The sequence below is a fragment of the Saccopteryx leptura genome, chromosome 3 (assembly GCF_036850995.1).
Source record: "Saccopteryx leptura isolate mSacLep1 chromosome 3, mSacLep1_pri_phased_curated, whole genome shotgun sequence".
NCBI classification, from domain to species: Eukaryota; Metazoa; Chordata; class Mammalia; order Chiroptera; family Emballonuridae; genus Saccopteryx; species Saccopteryx leptura.
Window position 1 is genome coordinate 366,863,174 of NC_089505.1, and position 6,133 is coordinate 366,869,306.

Genomic DNA, 6,133 nt, shown 5'->3' on the forward strand with positions numbered 1-6,133 from the left:
AGGCTGGTCGTATTTTTCCTATTTTTGACTTGTAAGCTAAGGATCAGTTATGTACGTGACCTACTTAGGGGCAAAGCTGGAATCAGAATCAAGACTCTCTACCCTGCAGGCTAAAGATCTTCCTCCTATAAATATATCCCACCCCCTCTCTGGTTGTTCCTGAAGTCCAGTCAAGGGCCAGGCTGGCTTCTGTTCAACTTGACAAGGAGAACTCACTGTCCACATCGAGGGAGCTAGTGGTCAGTATCAGGCCGCTGCGGTCAGTGTGCTCTGCTTCGGGGAGGCCGTGTGCACAGCGCCGTCCTCCGTCCCACCCACGGGTTCCCAGACTTCGGAATGTGATGTATCACTAATATTTTGAAGACAAACAGGGTAGTCAATTTTGTGTTCTGTAAAATGAGAGAATACAAAGTAATTTTTAAAACTCGACCACATCCTATCACAAAAAAAGACTATCTGGCATTCCCTCCAAAGCCCCCAAACTAGGAAGAACCCAGCATCAGGGGGCAACCCCGAGGATGCCCCCTGCAGAACGGGAGAGGGAACACCTCAGACAGAGGCAATGCCTGTCGGGGGCGCTGAGAAGTGGTCGCACAGTTTGTGCACTCCACAGCTCCGGGGTCAGGGGTGCCGTTCACGAGAAGCATCCTGACTGTGCCCCTATTTTATCACTTCCCCACACACCAGCAGATTTTTTTTTCAGGAGATAAACTGACAGGTAAGAGTCCCTCTAGCATGTCAGTTCTATAATTCACGATATTCCAGGAGGATATAGACACCATCTGGTCCAGAACCGTCAAGGTGTGCTTTGAGGATCATGGTGGAATCCATCACATCTTTCCAAGGGCCACCTCGTCTCAGCAGAATGAAGCTTTACTTCTGTTTATGTAGTGGCCCTCCGTGCAAGCATTTGTCGAAGACAGTGTTTTGCAACAAACAAAAGTTGGGAAGCCACTGGTCCGGTCCACACACCTCATTTTACAGAGTAACACAAAATCCCTGAGAGGGCATGTGACTTGTCAAAGAACATGCAGTGTGTCCATGGCAAACCTGCTTGGCAAGAGGTTGGAAAGATGGGGACCACCTTTGGGCAGTAGGAGTTGATACATCGATCTCAGCTCCACGGCATGTCAGCTTAGAGCTTTTGGATAATCAGAGATGGCCTTGTTCTTCACTATTGCTTCTCCCCCCTCTCCCCCCCCCCGAAGTGAGAAGTGGGGAGGAGGCAGACAGACAGACTCCCGCATGTCCCTGACCAGGATCTGCTCGTCATGCCCACCAGGGGGCGATGCTCTGCCCATCTGGGCCGTTGCTCCACTGCAGCCAGAGCCATTCTAGCACCTGAGGTGGAGGCCATAGAGCCATCCTCAGTGCCCGGGCCAACTTTGCTCCAGTGGAGCCTTAGCTGTGGGAGGGGAAGAGAGAGACAGAGAGGAAGGAGAGAGGGAGGGGTGGAGAAGCAGATGGGCGCTTCTCCTGTGTGCCCTGGCCGGGAATCGAACCCGGGACTCCTGTACGCCAGGCCGATGCTCTACTGCTGAGCCAACCGGCCAGGGCCCCTTCACTATTACTTCTTAACCCCTTGGGAGCAGTTTCCAGGAGTCTCCTGTTACTGTTGCCCCAGTGGCGCTGTGTAATCACTTCCCTGTGCCTGTGACCTCTGCCCTGCAGCTCTTGGTTCCCTCCCATCCTCGAGGTGGGCTCAGCCGTGTGACGCACGGTGGCCACTGAGGCGTGGAAAACCCTGTGCGCAGGCTTCTTCCACCGCCAGCCGGCTTTCGGGGGGGGGGGGGACGCATGTGAGAAACAGGAGGAGAGCTGAGTGTTTTTATCCAAGAGCGTTCTAGGTGAGCATTTCCTGAGACATAATTTATACACACAAAAAAGTGTTGTATATCTGAAATTCAAATTCAACTGGGTGGCCTGTATTTTTATTTGCTCAATCTGACTGCTCTGTCCCCGATGAAGAGCCTCCGGGTCAGCTGACTGCAGACACGCAAGTGAGCCCAGCCAAGATTAGGGAGCCTGGCTCAAGCTCAGCAGAACTGCCCAGCTGATCCACAGGCTCAGGAGAAAATGAAATGTCTGTTGTTTTAAGCCACAGAGTTCTGGGGAGGTTTATTATGCAGCATTAGCTGACCTATACATCCAGCCTCTTGCCTTAGAAGAATTACTCTGGTAACACAAGGAGCTGTAACAGAAGGAAGCCATAAAAAAAACAAAAAAACAAACCACGCGTGTGGATAGAAACAAAACTTGCCTCAAACACAACCTGTTGATAACGGTGTCCTCTCTGAAGTCTCTGACAGTTCACTGCAGTCTATGTTCGCATTGCTGGCAGAGTGAGGTGCGTAGTGGGTGTATGTGAGCTCCACCCCCCAACACACACACACACAATTCTCCAGATTTGGGGAGATGTCGTCTTTTTAAATGCCTGGTCACTATTTATCTCTGAAATACACTTTTGAAGCTGCACAGGCAGCCATTCTAGGAAACCATGACAACCGAGGCCGCTTGTTCTTCAGACCCTCCGAGTTCTAAAACTGAGCCAGAACGGGCTGGGCTGACTGAGGGAGAGGCTCTGTGATGACTTCGGAGAGAATGAAGTGCATGATGGCCTGGCTCCCCTTCCATCCTTCCGTGTTTGCCTTGTTTCTTAATATCACAAGAAAAATGAGCACGTTTCCACTGGGAAACTTTCCTGTAACATCAACGTATATAGCAAAAGGCAAGCTCCCCCACCCCCAAAGAGACTGATCTGATCTACTGTTTCATGCTCTTCAAGTTTTTTTTTTTTCTAAGCCCCAAACACACACAAATCTGTGTCTAGTCTACACACATCGGAGATAATAACATAATCACGGTTGTGAAAATTGCTGTTTTCGCTTAAAATATTCCATGCAGCGCCTGACTCTTTGTGAGCGAGTGGAGAGCTTTTCGTGGGCCTGCGGAGAATTGTTTATACACTTCCCTTTTTAATGGGCATTTAGGTTATTTCCACTTTCGATGTTAAAAATAAATTTCCAGTTAATATCCTATTACATGCTTGCGCCCAAGAATGAGTCTTTGTTTAGGATGTTTCCCAGAGAAGTAACGCTCTCGGGCCAAGGGTACATTTTCAGTTTTGATAGCGATTATCAGATTTCCTGCTGGCAAATCTCTACCAATTCATCTCCCATCAACAATGTGTGCAAGTTCCTATCCCCACACATCTCCCCTGTCCAGGGTTATCCGCCTCTGATCTTTGCCACTCTGGGAGGTGTAAAATGTGAAGTTATTTTGATCTGAACTTCTTGAGCAATGAAAGAAGTGTTTATTTATTTATTGGCTGGACATGTTTCTTCTGTGCCTCAGCCCCTTTTTCCATTGTCCTTCCGGGCTTTCCTAATGATTAAACAATATTCTTGATATATTCTGAATGTTGATTAAAAAATATAATCTTTTATTCTAATAATTTCATCCCTTTGACTTTATTGTTAAACTAGTCAAACCCAAGCAATTCTTTTCACTATTTAAGTGTTCATTTATTAAGTAAACTTTTAAATCTAGAACAGGTTTTGATTTACAGAAAGAACTGTGAAGAAATACTGAGGGTTCTCACACCCCACACACCGGATGTCGCGGGGTACTGACGCACTGCGTTTGGTCGCGTCGTACGTTGTTACTGTTAAAGCAGTGTTGTAACAGCAGCAGGCGCTAAAGCCCGTGTTTTGTTCATATTTCCTTCATTTTAATGTAGCGATCTTTTCTCCTTCCAGGATCCCACCCCGGACACCGCATCGTTCTCGGTCATCGTGTCGCCTCAGGCGCCTCTAGGCTGTGACCGCTTCTGGTGTTTGATGACCATGACAGGTTGGATGAGTACCAGTCGGGTGTTTTGCAGAATGTCCTTCAGCTGGCATTTGCTGTTTTTCTCGTGAGAAGACCAGGGTGACGGTTTTGGGGGAGGAAGGCCACAGGGGAGAAGTGCCACTTTCGTCATATTGTATCAAGGGTACATACTGTCCACGTGACGCGTCACTGTTGATGGCAAACTCCATGGCCTCTCTGAGACCGTGTTTGTCAGGTGTCCCCACCAGAAGATTAATCTCTTCTTTCCCCTTTCCATATTGTACTTTTACGAAGAAAGTCATCCCATACACCCACCCGTGAAAGTGTGTGTGTGTGTGTGTGTGTGGGGGGGTATTCTCTATTTCCTGGAGGGCACAGCATACACATAAATCATTTGGACTTTTTCCAAATGCATGAAGAATAGTCTTTCCTCCCCCACGTTGTTTATTGACTCAGCCATTTATTTACATCTGGACCCGTGAATATTTACTTTATATTTGGGGTGATAACCCAATAGTCCTCTCCTTTCTGTTGCTCAAGTTCCCACTTTGATCACTGGGAGTTCTTTCATTTCCTGTGTCCCCTTGGTAGCTTCTCCTTCATCATTGTGACTTTCTTTTTTTTCTTCAACACTTCCTTACTTTCTGGCATGACAAGGCTCACCTTCTGTACTATTTTCTGCCCCTGTCTCGAATCGCCCAGCCCTCCAAGGACTCCTGGTGTCTTTTATTGGAGAGGGGTATTGGCAAACAACATCTGGGTGGGAGGTGTGCGTGTTGCCAGAGATAGGTAGTGTGAGGTTTTTACTGGATTTCAATCCTGTAATAGGTGTTAGCAGCACCTGATCGGAGATGGGATTTGAACTTCCCCATCGACAGACAGCATCGATCACTTTCTCACATGTTTATTTGCTTTCTGTGTATCTTCTTTGATGAGGTGTTTCTACTGATCTTTTACCATATATTCTACCATAAATGGTGGTAAAATATATATATGCCATAAAATGTACCATGTTCACCATTTCTTTTTCTTTCTGTTTTGTTTGTTTGTTTGTTTGTTTTTTTAGTGAGAGAGACAGAGGGAGGGACTGATAGGGACAGACAGACAGGAAGGGAGAGAGATGAGAAGCATCAGTTCTTTGTTGTAGCTCCTTAGTTGTTCATTGATTGCTTTCTCATATGTGCCTTGACCCAGGGGGTTCCAGCTGGGCCAGTGACCCTTTGCTCAAGCCAGCGACCTTGGGCTTCAAGCCAGTGACCTTTGGGCTCAAGACAGTGACCAGGGAATCATGTCTATGATCCCACTCTCAAGCCAGTGATTCCATGCTCAAGCTGGTGACCTCAGGGTTTTTAACCTGAGTCCTCTGCATCCCAGGCCAATGCTCTGTCCACTGCGCCACTGTCTAGTCAGGCTGTGTTCAGCATTTTTAAGCGTACATTCACGGTCTTGTATAACAACCACCAACACTTGTCTCCAGAATGCTTTCTTTTTCCCAAACTAACCCTCTACCACACCCATTCCCTTCTCCCCGCAGCCTCTGGGGACTGCCAGCTTAGAGTGGGGTCCCCAGATGTCCACTCTCAGGGACTCCAGAACTTCTCCCTACATAACACGCATCCCAATTTTAAATAAATAAATGCAACCGTAGTTTCATGTCTGTCTTCCTCGCAGAGGGCACGGACGAGGGCACATTGGACCTCCCGGCCTCGCCTCCCAGGCACGGCCAGTGACTGAGCAAGAGTCTCACTGCCTGTTCTGAGTCCCTTCCTGCTCAGAAGACCTGGAGGGAGTCCTCTCCTCCTGAAGCCCGTCAGCATTCGGTACGGGGGTGGTTCCAAGAACAGGACATCCGATGTGGGTTCGATCTGAAGGCAGTAATGGCCTCATCCCCAGCGGGAAATCGAATATTGGGAGTGCTGGGCAAACGCTGGCTGTGAGACAAGGCATTGCAAAAACAAGATGCACTCAGGGGACCATTATCTGGCTGTAAGCAAAAATAAACGGGAATAGAGAGTCCAGAAATGTAGATTCTTAAAGGATCCAAAAACAGAAAAACATAACAAACAAACAAACAAACAAAAGAACTGATTCAAGACTCCAGATGGTAGAAAATAAAATTTAGAAAGTCTTTATCTAAAGATACAAACAAACCCTGCCCCAGATCAGATTAAGAATGTGGTCTAGCCTGACCTGTGGTGGCGCAGTGGATAACACGTCGACCTGGAAATGCTGAGGTCGCTGGTTCGAAACCCTGGGCTTGCCTGGTCAAGGCACATATGGGAGTTGATACTTCCAGCTCCTC